The sequence below is a fragment of the Aquarana catesbeiana genome, linkage group LG02 (assembly GCF_042186555.1).
Source record: "Aquarana catesbeiana isolate 2022-GZ linkage group LG02, ASM4218655v1, whole genome shotgun sequence".
Lineage (NCBI taxonomy): Eukaryota > Metazoa > Chordata > Amphibia > Anura > Ranidae > Aquarana > Aquarana catesbeiana.
Genome location: NC_133325.1, coordinates 342,363,927 through 342,377,975, shown reverse-complemented (window position 1 = coordinate 342,377,975; position 14,049 = coordinate 342,363,927). Strand labels below are relative to the sequence as shown.

At 44.5% G+C, this 14,049-nt stretch overlaps 1 protein-coding gene and 1 pseudogene across 1 annotated transcript in view; both read right to left on the bottom strand.

Annotated features, from left to right (window-relative positions):
- The window catches only part of LOC141129908 (zona pellucida-like domain-containing protein 1), a 169,507-nt gene that overhangs the window by 140,804 nt on the left and 14,654 nt on the right, over positions 1-14,049 (bottom strand). The gene's annotated exons all lie outside the window — the stretch shown is intronic.
- LOC141129824 (ADP/ATP translocase 2-like) lies at positions 10,940-13,639 on the bottom strand (annotated as a pseudogene).

The window sequence follows — 14,049 nt, the reverse complement described above, 5'->3', positions numbered from 1 at the left end:
CTGCTGCTCTTATATCAGCTATTAAATGCTCTCATCCCCTCCCACCCCATTAAAATAATTGTGCTGTGTTCTGTAAAAAAAATGCCCAATTGTACCTAAATGAGCGCGGCTCCCAGCGCTCAGATGATTGTTGCGCTGTCTCTCTCCTTTCTCCCCCTCCTCCCCGGTTGACATCAGCAGAAGGGCTTGGCCCCGCCCACTGCAACTGAGAACCGAGAGAGAAAAGAGGAGAGGAATCAGCTGATCGCCTGGAGCCGCACTCATATAGGTAAAATCGGGCATTTTTTTTACAGAACACAGGTACAGGGACATTTAGGGAGGGGAGGGCTCCCTTTTTGCTCCCCAAGGGGCAGGGTGGTTGCACATAAGCCCCCTTTTGCTGTCATTCCCACCTGGGCACCAGAGATGACGAAGACCTTAGTGTACATCAGCATCAAACAAAAGTACAAAATTAGGGCTTTCTCTACATTCAATAAAAACAGGACCACAGCTACTCTAATACGCTAATATTTTTTTCTTGTCTCACCTGTAGCATGGAACAAACACTGCCAGGGATCTTGCCTGATTTCAGCATTACTAATCTTCTTACATTTCTTTCCAAAATGGCTGGATCAAGGGACAATGCCACCATATATGGGCATGTGTTCCCTTGAGCCCACACTCCCTTTCTTTTATCCTTGTATCTATTGAAGTGAAATGTATATTATCAATAACCTTACATTTCATTTGCTCTGATATGGTTTTATTTAATTCAGATTCCCAACTCTCCAGGCGGGCTCTTAAAGCAGCCGACGTACACCTATGGCGATTCGCGCAGCCGTGCCAACCTGCAGCAGTATAATGATAGTGGCTGGACGGCAAGCGGTTACATTGTGTTTGGCTTGTAAGTTGGAGACATCTTGTCCCTGCTACAATTAAGCGAAGGCTTTGTGGTCTACTCTTAATCAAGAACAATTGGTATTGTGTTTTAAGAAGGAACATTATGTTAGATACATCTTCACTGCATAGCTTAGTGGCATCTGTAAACACTTAAATGTTATTTTTAATCCCAAACTCTATATCATTTATAGATAGATTAAAAAGTATGGGGTTCCAACATTGAACCTTGGGGTACACAAGAAATACCCTTAGACTAGACATGTGCAATTCCTTTCAGTCTGAATCTAAAATTTTTGGTTATTTGGATGTATCAGAATCTCCGAATGACAATAGTAACATATCTCCTTGAAATTTGTTTAGTGTCATTTTGTTTATTCGTTTTCTAATGAACTCCAAGTATTCAGAAGGATTCAAATTCGGATCGGTCAATCGACCAATTCAAATTCTGTGTGAAGAATAGCTGGCCAAAAAGCCGGCCGTTGGATTCTTCACAACCGATGACTCATCAGCAGTCAGCGGGCTTCCCTGTCGACAGCTGAATGTAAATAGAATTGCTGGCAAATAAAACATCAGAAAAAAAACGTGGGGGTCCCCTCCTATCCATATCAGGCCCTTATCCAAGCATGCAGCCTGGCAGGCCAGGAAAGGGGGGGAGACAAGTGAGCACCCCCCCATTTTGGACCATACCAGGCCGCAAGCCGTCAGCATGGGGGAGACAATTTGGAGCAGGGGGTCGCCTCCCCAAAGCACCTTGTCCCCATGGGCACAAGAGCCTTTTCCCCACAACCCTTGCCCAGTGGTTGTGGGGGTCTGCGGGTGGGGGCTTATCGGAATCTGGAAGCCCTCTTTAACGAGGGTGCCTCCAGACCCCAGCCCTCCCATGTGACATAGTACTCCTATTCATTCACCAAAAAGTGCTCAAATGGTTAATAAAAACACAACAGCAGTTTTTGACAAGTCCTTTATTAAAAAAAAAAAAAATGCCGACCTGAGCAAAATAAAGAAAGCACCGTCCTGTCCCCTTTCAAACATGCACTGGTTAGCCCCATACTTAAAAACACTCACTGGACCCCACCCAACTGAACAACTTAAACCCATCTCTCTGCTCCTGTTTGCCTCAAATGCCTTGTCCACAACCAGATGATCTGCTACCTCACCGATAACAACTTCTCGACCCTCTACAGTCTGGCTTCTATCCAAAACTTTCCACTGAAACTGCTATACTAAAGACTAATCTAACCTGTCTCTAATGAGCTACTAACTGCTAAAACCTAAGGCTATTGCCCCATACTCATATTCTTGGACCTTTCTGCTATCTTTGACACTTTTGACCACCTACTCCTCCTTAATAAACTCCACTCTCTTAGCCACCATGATTCTGTTCTGGTTCTCATTCTACCTATCTCAGAGCACCTTCAGTGTCACCTACAACTCTATCCTCTCTGCTACTCTTTCCCTTTTGGTTGAGGTTCCAACTACCCTCTGTCCTTGGGCCTCTCCTATTCTCTCTATACACCTCTTCCCTGGGTAAGCTGAAAACCTCCCACAGCTTGGAATACATCGCTACACTAACTACACTCAGATGTATCTCTCTGCTCTCCAGCTCATCCCCTCAATCTCCTCATGTATCACAAACTTACTGCTAAAAAAGATTTGTGTGTGAGGGTTGCAGGAATTGTTTATAGTTTTTCATATTTATTGTTTTTTGGTGCTACATTTTCAATTTGAACATTCTTTTGGGTTTCAGTATGTCAAACCTTGATGTTAGCTACCTAGATATTGAAATCCCTAGCACTGATGTTTATTATGTTATTTACTCAATAGATAAGACTATATTTCTACTACTCTACAAAAGTCTGGTCTGGCCACATCTGGATTATCCATCCAATTCTGGTCACTAATCCTCAGGAGGTTGTACTGGAGCTGGAGAGAGTCCAGAGAAAGGCGACATGGATAATAAGGGGACTGGAGGACCTCAGTTATGAGGAATGATTACAACCATTAAATTAATTCTCCCTGGAGAAGAGATGCTTAAATCACCCACATGATAGTTGCAGCATTTTCAATGTAAATTGGTATATGCTGCATATTGAAAAGCTTGCTGTCTTAATTTATTTTTACTCACTGTACTCTCTGGATCCAGTAAGCTTCCATCCTTAGTGTGGGAATCTGAAGCTTGCTCTGAGTTTCTTCCTGGAAACGGTGCAGCTGGCTACCCAGCATGCACCTCCCGATCTCATGCCTGTACAGTATGAACAAAGTGTGGCACACTCAGCGTATTACAGGTTGCTTTGGAGAAACATTGTGTCGGAGCAAGTTCCCATCCTGTCCTTATAGCAACTTGCCAATCAATCAGGGCCGGCGCTACTGCTAGGCGAACTAGGCAGCTACCTAGAGCGCACTGCCACCATGGCCGATGGCTTCCCTATTCTCTGCCAGATGAAATCTCCCGAGCAGGGGTGGACTGACCATAATAAACAATGGTGCAGAGTGCACAGTAGCACTGCCCCGGCCAGGATGCAACTCGGAGGCAGTGTAGCTAATCATTTGGCTCAAGGAAGGGAGGCGGGATCAGGAGACCAATGGGTGGTTATGATCCTTTTCCTTTCCCCTCCTGGCTGCTCAATGTAATTTCGCTCCTCCCCAGGGGTTACATCGTCGCCTCCGCCTCTCCCTTCCCGTACGGCTCTGATTATGTAGCTCGCCCCCTGGTATTCCTGGCTCCTCCCTTGGCTCAACCCAGTGTCACGGCTCTGCCCCTCCCCGACCTGGCTCTGAGTATGGCGCTCGCTCCCGGGTATTCCTGGCTCCTCCTCCGGCTCACCACAGCGCCTCAGCTACGCCCCTCCCTCCCCAGCATGGCTCCTGAGTATGGAGCTCTCCCCAGGTATTCCTGGCTCCTCCCCTGGCACCTCAACTCCACCCCTCCCTCCCCAGGGCCGGCTCACGAGTGTTCCTGAGTGTGCTCTCCCACCCAAGCAGCACATCTGACCCAGGGCACCATCCATCTCCAAGTCCTCCTTCTCTCCAGGGAAGGATTCTGGGGATGTCAGGACCAATCAGGCTCTGCCAGGATCTGCCCTTCTTCTCTAGTACCCAGGATGGAGAACCAGGAGCTGTTCCAGGCTGTCAAGACTGAAGACCTGGGCACTGTGGTGCAGAAGCTGCTGCAGTGATCCAAGGCAGGTAAAGCCTACAGACATACCTACCTACTCTGATGATGATGGGTTTAATGGGATCAGCACTGCCGGGGTTCCCATTCCCGCTGGAGTCCCAGAGCCCAGTGTGGGAACAAGTTCTGCCACTTGGCTCCAATTCACCTCCTACTGCAGGGGAGAATACACTGCAAGGGATTACATTGGGGAATTTATATGGGGGGTTACACTGAAGGGAATTACACTGCAGGGGGTACACTAGGGGGATTTACACAATGGGGGTGGGCTTACACTGGGGGGATTTACTCTTAGGGGAATACACAGGAGAGAGTACACAGTGAGGATTACCTGGGGGGAATACAGAGAGAAACTGATGTGTGTGGGGGGTTATGGGGGTTACAGAGAGGAACTAGTGTGTGTGTGTGTGTGTGTGTGTGGGAGGGGGTTGGGGGTACAGAGCGGAGGGGACCAGATTTGTGAGGGGGTACAGAGGGGAACAGATGTGCAGGGGGGGTTATGGGGGTTACAGAGAGGAACTAGTGTGTGTGTGTGTGTGTGTGGTGTGGGGGGGGGGTACAGAGCACAGTGGGCCAGATTTGTGGGGGATACAGAGGGGAACAGATGTGTGGGTGGGATACAGTGGGGAACAGAGGTGTAGAGGGGAACAGGCATTCAGGGGACTACAACTACAGTGATGAAGCAACTGGGGTAACCTGAGGTGTGTAGGTGGAAGAATTGTGATGATCTAAGGCCTGAAAATACAGGAATTGCAGTGATTTGAGGTGTTGAGATTCAAGTCCACCTTTGTACAAAAATAATAAATGCAGATCTTTTTGCAGGTAAAAAAATGTGCATTTATTATTTTTTACTTGGAGCCTGTAAAGCAGTGGTTCTCAACTCCTGTCCTCAGGCCCCACTAACAGGCAAGATTTTAAGTATTACCTTGGGGAGATGCAGACTAGAATACTGCAATCACTGAGCAGCAAATTATATCACCTGGTATGTTTTTAGTTAACTCCTGTCCTCAGAACCCACCAACAGGCCAGGTTTGCAAGATTACTGAAATACAGTACAGGTGATATCTAGGGATGAGCCGAACACCCCCCGGTTCGGTTCGCAACAGAACATGCGAACAGGCAAAAAATTCATTCGAACACGCGAACACCGTTAAAGTCTATGGGACACAAACATGAATAATCAAAAGTGCTAATTTTAAAGGCTTATATGCAAGTTATTGTCATAAAAAGTGTTTGGGGACCTGGGTCCTGCCCATGTATCAATGCAAAAAAAAGTTTTAAAAACGGCCGTTTTTTCGGGAGCAGTGAGTTTAATAATGCTTAAAGTGAAACAATAAAAGTGAAATATTCCTTTAAATTTCGTACCTGGGGAGTGTCTATAGTATGCCTGTAAAGTGGAGCATGTTTCCCGTGTTTACAACAGTCCCTGCACAAAATAACATTTCTAAAGGAAAAAAAATAATTTAAAAGTACTCGCGGCTATAATGAATTGTCGCTCCCGGCAATACACATAAAAGTCATTGAAAAAAACGGCATGTGATTCCCCAACAGTGCATTACCTGGCCCTTTGGGTCTGGTATGAATATTAAGGGGAACCTCGAACCAAAATTTAAAAAAAAATTGCGTGGGGTCCCCACAAATTCCATACTAGGCCCTTCAGGTCTGGTATGGATATTAAGGGGAACCCCACGCCAAAATTTAAAAGAAATTGGCGTGGGGTCCCCTCAAAATCCATACCAGACCCTTTAGGTCTGGTATGGATTTTAAGGGGAACCCTGCACCAAAATGTAAAAAAAAAATGGCGTGGGGGTCCCCTCAAAAATCCATACCAGACCCTTATCCAAGCACACAACCTGGTAGGCCGCAGGAAAAGAGGGGGAGGCGAGAGAGCAGCCCCCCTCCTGAACCGTACCAAGCCATATGCCCTCAACATGGGGAGGGTGCTTTGAGGTAGCCCCCCAAAGCACCGTGTCCCCATGTTGATGGGGACAAGGGCCTCATCCCCACAACCCTTGCCCGGTGGTTGTAGGGGTCTGTGGGGGGCTTATCAGCCCCCCTTAACAAGGGGACCCCCAGATCCCGGCCTCCCCCCATGTGAAATAGTAACGGGGTACAAAAAGCCGCACACTGCCACCGATCCACCTCCATGGGAGGCACCCGCCGTAATGACCATCCTCTCAGGCGACAGTTCTTCTATAACTGAGGGTGGGGCCACACGGTGACGTCGCCGGGTGACCCGTCCCCCTCTGACGCACAGGGACATCCCTATGGCTTCATCATAGCGTCAGAGGGGGCGGGGCACTCAGTTATGTCACCAGGTGGCCCCGCCCACCTCTGACGCTATGGGGAAGCCATAGGGTTGTCCCCGTGCATCAAAGGGGGGAGGGGCCACCTAGCGACATCACCGTGCGGTGATAACCTCAGTTATAAAAGAACTGTCACCTGAGAGGACGGTCATTACGGTGGGTGCCTCCCATGGAGGCAGACCGGTGGCGGTGTGCGGCTTTTTTTTTTCCTTTTTCAGTCCGTCTGTCAGCTCGAGAGAAGAAAAAGATGAATGGACTTTGTGGGACATTTTTATTTTTTTATCTTTTAATAAAGGACTTGTCCTGAAGCCGTGTCATGTCATTTTTACCATTTTCACACTTTGTTTGTGAAATGGTAGGGGTACATCTGTACCCCGTTACCATTTCACACAGGGGAGAGGCTGGGATCTGGGGGTCCCCTTGTTAAAGGGGGCTTCCAGATTCCGATAAGCCCCCCACCTGCAGACCCCCACAACCACCGGGCAAGGGTTGTGGGGATGAGGCCCTTGTCCCCATCAACATGGGGACACGGTGCACTCCCCCCATGTTGAGGGCATGTGGCCTGGTATGGTTCAGGAGGGGGGCCACTCTCTCATCCCCCCTCTTTTCCTGCGGCCTGCCAGGTTGCATGCTCGGATAAGGGCCTGGTATGGATTTTTGGGGGAACCCCACACCATTTTTTTTTAAATTTTGGCACGGGGTACCCCTTAATAACTGTACCAGACCTGAGGGGCCTGGTATGGAATTTGGGGGGACCCCCAGGCAATTTTTTTTTTATTTTGTTTCGGGGTTCCCCTTAATATTCATACCAGACCCAAAGGACCTGGTAATGGATTGTGGGGGAATCCCATGCCATTTTTTTCAATGACTTTTATGTGTATCGCCAGGACCTACAATTCATTATAGCCGCGAGTACTTTTAAATGACTTTTTTTTCTTTAGAAATGTCATTTTGTGCAGGGACTGTTGTAAACACGGGAAACATGCGCCACTTTACAGGCATACTATAGACACCCCTCAAGTATGAAATTTAAAGGAATATTTCACTTTTATTCTTTCACTTTAAGCATTATTAAAAGCAAAAAAAAAAAAAAGGCCATTTTTAAAACTTTTTTTGCATTGATATATGTCCCCTGGGGCAGGACCCAGGTCCCCAAACACTTTTTATGACAATACCATGCATATAAGCCTTTAAAATTAGCACTTTTGATTTCTCCCATAGACTTTTAAAGGGTGTTCCGCAGCTTTTCGAATTTGCCACGAACACCCCAAATTGTTCGCTCTTCAGCGAACAGGCGAACACCCGATGTTCAAGTCAAACTTATGTTTGACTCGAACATCGGGCTCATCCCTAGTGATATCATTTGCTGCTCAGTGATTGCATTATTCTAGTCTGCATCTCCCCAAGGTAATACTTAAAATCTGGCCTGTTAGTGGGTTCTGAGGACAGGGGTTGAGAACCACTGCTATAGAGCATTGTCAATGTATCTGTCTGCTCATATGGACAGGCAGTTACATAGCCAGCTTGTCCATATACTGCCCTAGCCTGTCTATTTACTACCCAAGCCTGTCCATATACTACCCTAGCCTGTCCATATACCCATAGCTCCCAACTGTCTCTGATTTTGAAGGACTGTCCCTAATTTTGAACAAAGTTCCCCCTCCCTCATATCTCCTTATTTGTCCCTCATGTTGGTCAGATCTATATAGTTGTATAAAAAAATTACTATTTATCTATCAAAAAGTGTTTCCCAGCGGTAAATCTTCTAAACCTTTCTAAATTGCTGCATTTGTAAATTCTAAAAGCCAATATAACGGGATTTCATAGTGGTAAAAAACTTGTGGGTTTAACCAATCAATTTATTTCGTACAATTCTCCTTTGGGGGGTGTGGCGGGGGGGTGTCCTATGCCTACATACTTTTTCTAATAGGTGTCCTTCATTCCATTTTCAGAAAATTGGGAGGTATGCATATACCTGCGGACCATGGCTGGCATGAGAAAGTGAGCTGGTGCCACCACTATTTGTCTTCAGGCCGGGTCCAGAGGCATAGGTGCAGGTCTGTGGACCACTGCTGAAGAAATAGGTGGAGAGGCACTGCAAAAATCTCAGTCAAGGGCAGGGCCAATGGGGGGGCACCAGTCTTGCTGAGAAGCTGAGCCTAGTGCGGGTCCGGGCATGTGGGCAGATCCCGAACGTATGGTTGTGATCTTTCCCGAGCCTAAACTGGCTCGGTGATGTCAGCCGACAATGGGCTTCAGGCTGTAGTCTGCTGAAATGGGTCACAGGAGTGCAGAATGAACTGCAGACTTTGGCTGCACTTCTCCTTTAACAGATTTTAAACAGTATTTTATCTATTTTTTGTGTAAATGTTATTGTTTCATAGTTACATCAATACATAGTAACATAGTTAAAAAAAACTTGCATAAAAACACCAGTTTATCCAGTTCAATCTGTGTGGGTGTCGGTATGTGTGTGATGACCATGCCCCATATACCTATATATTTTGTTCACTATTTTTTTTTAATTATCAATACTTCCTGCTGACCCCACTGATTGTGAAAGAAAGTTCCAGAGCAGCCTTACTGCTCTGACAGTAAAGAAACCCCTATACATTTTTTTTAACATTCTTTATTTATGAAGGGGTTGCATCACATATCCCCTACACAGTCTAATGCCGCGTACACACGAGCGGACTTTACGGCAGACTTTGTCCAGTGTACTTTTCGACGGACTTTATGACGGACTTTCCGAATGAACGGACTTGCCTATACACAATCAACCAAAGTCCGACGGATTCGTACGTGATGACGTACGACCGGACTAAAACAAGGAAGTTCATAGCCAGTAGCCAATAGCTGCCCTAGCGTCGGTTTTTGTCTGTTGGACTAGCATACAGACGAGCGGACTTTATGACCGGACTCGAGTCCGTCGGACAGATTTGAAACATGTTTGATTTCTAGGTCCGTCAAACTTTTGAGAAAACAAAGTCCGCTGGAGCCCACACATGATCAAATTGTCCGACGGACTCCGGTTCGCCGGACCAAGTATGCCGTAAAGTCCAGTCGTGTGTACGCGGCATTAGGGTAAACAGTTTTTCCTCCAACTTTATTGAGTGGCTGTGTCTTTCCTTTTTTTTTTTTAGATCCATATTTTTTATTAGCCCACCTATCAGATTTGCACTACAAATGCAGGCTCCACTGGTAGTAAGTGGGTATAAGGGAATGATTTATATAAAAGAGAGTGGGGAAGTGGCGCTACCCTATGTGACAAAAGAATATACAGGCATACCCCACTTTTAAGTACACAATGGGGTTTATTTACTAAAGCTGGAAAGTGCAAAAACAGGATCACTATTGCATAGAAACCAATGAGCTTCCAGGTTTTATTACCAAAGCTTAATTGAACAAGCTGGGGTTAGAAGCTCATTGGTTTCTATGCAGACATAAGCTTGATTTTGCACATTCCAGCTTTAGTAAATAAACCCCATTGTGTACTTAAAAGTGGGGTATGCCTGTATATAGTGGTGTTATATTAACTAATTAAACATAAAAATTATTTAGATCAAAACCCAGTGTGCATATAGCTAGGGTGTGCAGGTATTCTACCAATAGGTGTAGGATTTGACGCATAAAGTGAACAAGTGCTGTGGGTAGGTGTGATTGGGTAGGAGCGCAATCCAGCTGAGATCAGATCTCCAGCGCCTGTATCCCCCACACATCCACACCACTCCTCCAATAACTCAAAATGTGAACTACCAAATCTCAAAGGATGACATAAGTAGATAACATAATCCTATAAATGCAGGTAACTCCACTTCTGTAGTGCACACAAACATTAATAATATGTTCATCAACCATTAGTTCATGCATCCAGTGTCCACAGTGCTTGATTATTATATAAATGTTCAATATATAGTGCAAGTCCAGAAATTTTGTAATTATTTGTGAAAAAAATATATATATTGCATAAACAGGTGATTTAAACAAAACGTAATCAAGTTCCAAGTATAACTTTCAGTGACTTCTGTGCACAGCAGGTATCGTGACTAGGTGCTCCCCCAATGTGTCCCCACTCATCAGAGGTAATTACCCCTACAGGTGTAGTAGGCATAGAGTGGGCAGCTTTAACAAGGATCTCCCCCTTAGGTAGCCGTGTTGGTCCTCTGCACCGCCATCACCCTATTGCTTTAATTCACGGATTCCCAGCATATATTCCGAACCAGGGTTCCTCGAGTTACTTCTCCGCAGCAAGTGGCCCGATCCTCACCGGAAAACACAAGGGACTCCCATAGTGTAGTAAAACAGTTTATTTAAAATTGCATACATAAAAGAAAACTGTCTGGTGGAAAAATACAGATATGCAGGGGCGCATACAGTGCTGTGGATGGAGAGCTCCTCAGTAGCGTGTGCACCACCTGCGTTCCAAGCCGAACCTTCCGGGTATGACGTAAGAGCGTGGCTCCGTCTTACGCGTTTCGTCATAGGACGTTCTCAAAGCTTTCCACATTATGTTAATGTGGAAAGCTGGTGAAATGAAATAAACTTGTATCAACCAGTAAAATTACCAGTTACATTTTATAAATAAAAGGTGTGCTTGATGAAAAAAATAGAAAGTCCAGAACATTCAGGGTATGTTACATAATACAGCATGCCAGGTCACAGACATCTGAACAAGGATAAACTTAGATGACTTTCTTGAGCTCATCATACAAGACCAAGACAAAAGGACCACCCATTCCTCTGAGCACGTTGGACCAAGGCACCCTTGAAGAAAGCTCTGCTACCCTCATCTCTTGCAACCTTTTTCCAGCAGTCACTGCCACTGTACATGATCTCAGCTCCTTTTCTTCCAGACTGCATCATCATACGACAATGGACTGTGTCAAATGGATAAAAGGCAAAGCCTGCCACTGCTGTTTATGTCTGAGCAATCATCCAGCTGATAAATATGTGTGTGTTCTTGGGATCTGGAAGCATACCTTTAGCTGTGTCGTAGATTCCAAAATAAGCAGCTCTGTAAATGATGATTCCCTGGACAGACACATTGAAACCTTGGTAGAGACCTTTAAGCCCATCGGATTTGAAAATCTTGGCAAGGCAATCACCAAGACCCTTGAATTCTCTGCCAGCGCCAGCCTTTCCAACATCAGCAGCTAGACGGGTTTGAGCAAAGTCAAGTGGGTAGACGAAGCACAAGTAGGTGGCTCCAGCAACTCCAATGGATGCCAGGTTTCTGGCAAAGTAACGCCAGAACTGGGTCCTCTTGTCAACATTATCAAGGAAGATCTTCTTGTACTTGTCTTTGAAGGTAAAGTTGAGGGCCTAGGTTGTGAAATACCTGATCACATTGGTGAGGTTACTAGGGGACTGATAGGTAGTTACCTGTGAGTCCTCTTCTGTACCTGTACTACCTGTTTTTTTGGTCTTAATAGTTAAGTAAAGTGGATCATTGGTGTGCAGCCATTTGCATTTTTCTTATCCTAAATTGTGAAGCATAACAGCTGAGCTGGCACCCGACTGGTGGAGGTGTATGGGGATGCACCAGAGGTGAACCCACCTGGAGCAGCGACACAGTGTAAGAAAATGGGGCTTTGTGGTGTTAGTTAGTTATGTTAGCCCATATGTTAGTGTAATTTACTTACATATGGGCCAGGTCATATCAGTGGTTGCTAAGGAGGTGGCAGGTGCAGAAACTCACTGGTTTCTTAGCAGCCAATGACAGCAGGAAGCTGTCATGTTCATGCGGACCAATTCAGACTGAACACTCAGATCATCCCTTGTGGTGTTATTCTTTCTGTAATTAGTTTGGCATCATTTTTTCTCATTATATAACCAGTTGCTGCCTGGCCACAGTACATTTACTGCGGCAGGGAGGTGTGGACAGACTGGACGATGTACATGTACATCATCTACCTGAGGGGCACACAGCACACTCCCTGAGGTGCACATCGCGCTGCTCCAATGACCACTGTGTCCACTGATCACAACTAATCACCATGTCAACAAAGCTATTATTATGAATTGTTGTGAATTCATAATATGAATTTCATTCATTTCATTGGCCCATGACCCATAGCTGTCTCATGGTGTTTGGGCCAATCACAGCACCCTGTGCCATTTGATAGCTGTGGGTGAATCAAAACACACAATAGGAATCACAGCTGTTATGAATGTAAGCCATCCATGACAGTTCAAAATTTTGCTATTACAGTGATCATCACTGCAACAGCAATCAAAGTGTAAAAGGAAAAAGAAACCCTGATCACCACCCACCTCCTTTTCCTGGAGTTGTGTCCCTATGGTGGCATTGAACTGCTCTGATAAAAGTACTTTAAAAACAATAGTAAAAAAAGAAAGAATGTTTTAAAAAGAAAAACACGTTAAAAAATGTTTAAAAATGAAATTAAAACAATATTTAAAACATATTTTATTTAATTTCTTTATTTTTCCAAAAAATTGTGACACAACATTACAACAAAAAACTTGCCATTACTAAATACCTCAGACTGTCTGCTTTCCAAAAGGGGGTCATTTGGGGGTATTTGTACTGTCCTGGCATTTTAAGGGACTCAAGAAATTAGATAGGCCGTCAGTACATCTTGACTGATAAATTCTCAAATACTTTATGCACACTATAGTTTGTAGAGGCTAAAACTTTTACACAAACCAAATAATATACACTTATTGGGATTTTTTTTTTTACCAAAGACATGTAGCAGAATATATTTTGGCCTAAATATATGAATACATTTGATTTTATTGGATTTGTTTTATAACAGAAACTAGAAAATATTTTTTTTTTTTTTTTGTTCTTTTTTCATTTATGTAACAAAACAAAAGACTCAGTCGTGATCAAATACCACCAAAAGAAAGCTCTATTTGTGTGAAAAAAAAAACGATCATCAACTATGTATATTGTTTATACTCAAATAAATGACTGCGATGTAAAAAATGTATTTTTCTGCACAAGATTCCTATTTATGTACAATTTCTGTGCATAATTGAAAAAAAAATGGACCAAATGTCCTTCAAATGTCTAATACGTGGAGATTATTTAGTTTGATTTTATTATTTATAATGGGAGCTGGGGATAATTGTTCTTTACTAATCCAATTGTGAATTTAAGTGGTTTTAAAGGCACAACATTTTTTACTTGAATCCATTCTCTGCATTAAGGTAAATAAATGTCCCAGTTGTTCTATAGCCCCCTCACTCCCCCTTATACTTACCTACATGAGTCCCATCTCTTAACTGAGGACTCAGTGAAAGCAGCAGGAGCCATTAGCTCTTGCTGCTGTCAATCAAATCCTGTGAGGAGGGAGCAGGGCCAAGCCATGCTGTGTATGCCTATGGAAGCACCCAGCCTGGCTCAAGAGTGAGCCCGCACGTGTGTCCCGACATGAAGCAGATTCCTATGGGTGCACACAGAGAAGAGGAGGAGCAGATATCGGTGGCGGGGAATCCCAGAAAAGGAAGTTTGGGGCCGCTCTGTGCAATTGTACAGAACAGGTAAGTATACAAAGTTTATTATTTTAGAAAGCAAATATAAGCTTTACAACCACTTTACGATTTTCAGCTACTATCAAAATACCTTTTCCTCTCTGTTAATATTTTGCAAACTTTTTTTTTAATTTCTACCAGGGATGTGAAGATTGACAAAGATAAACCCACTAAGGTATACTGAATAATTGG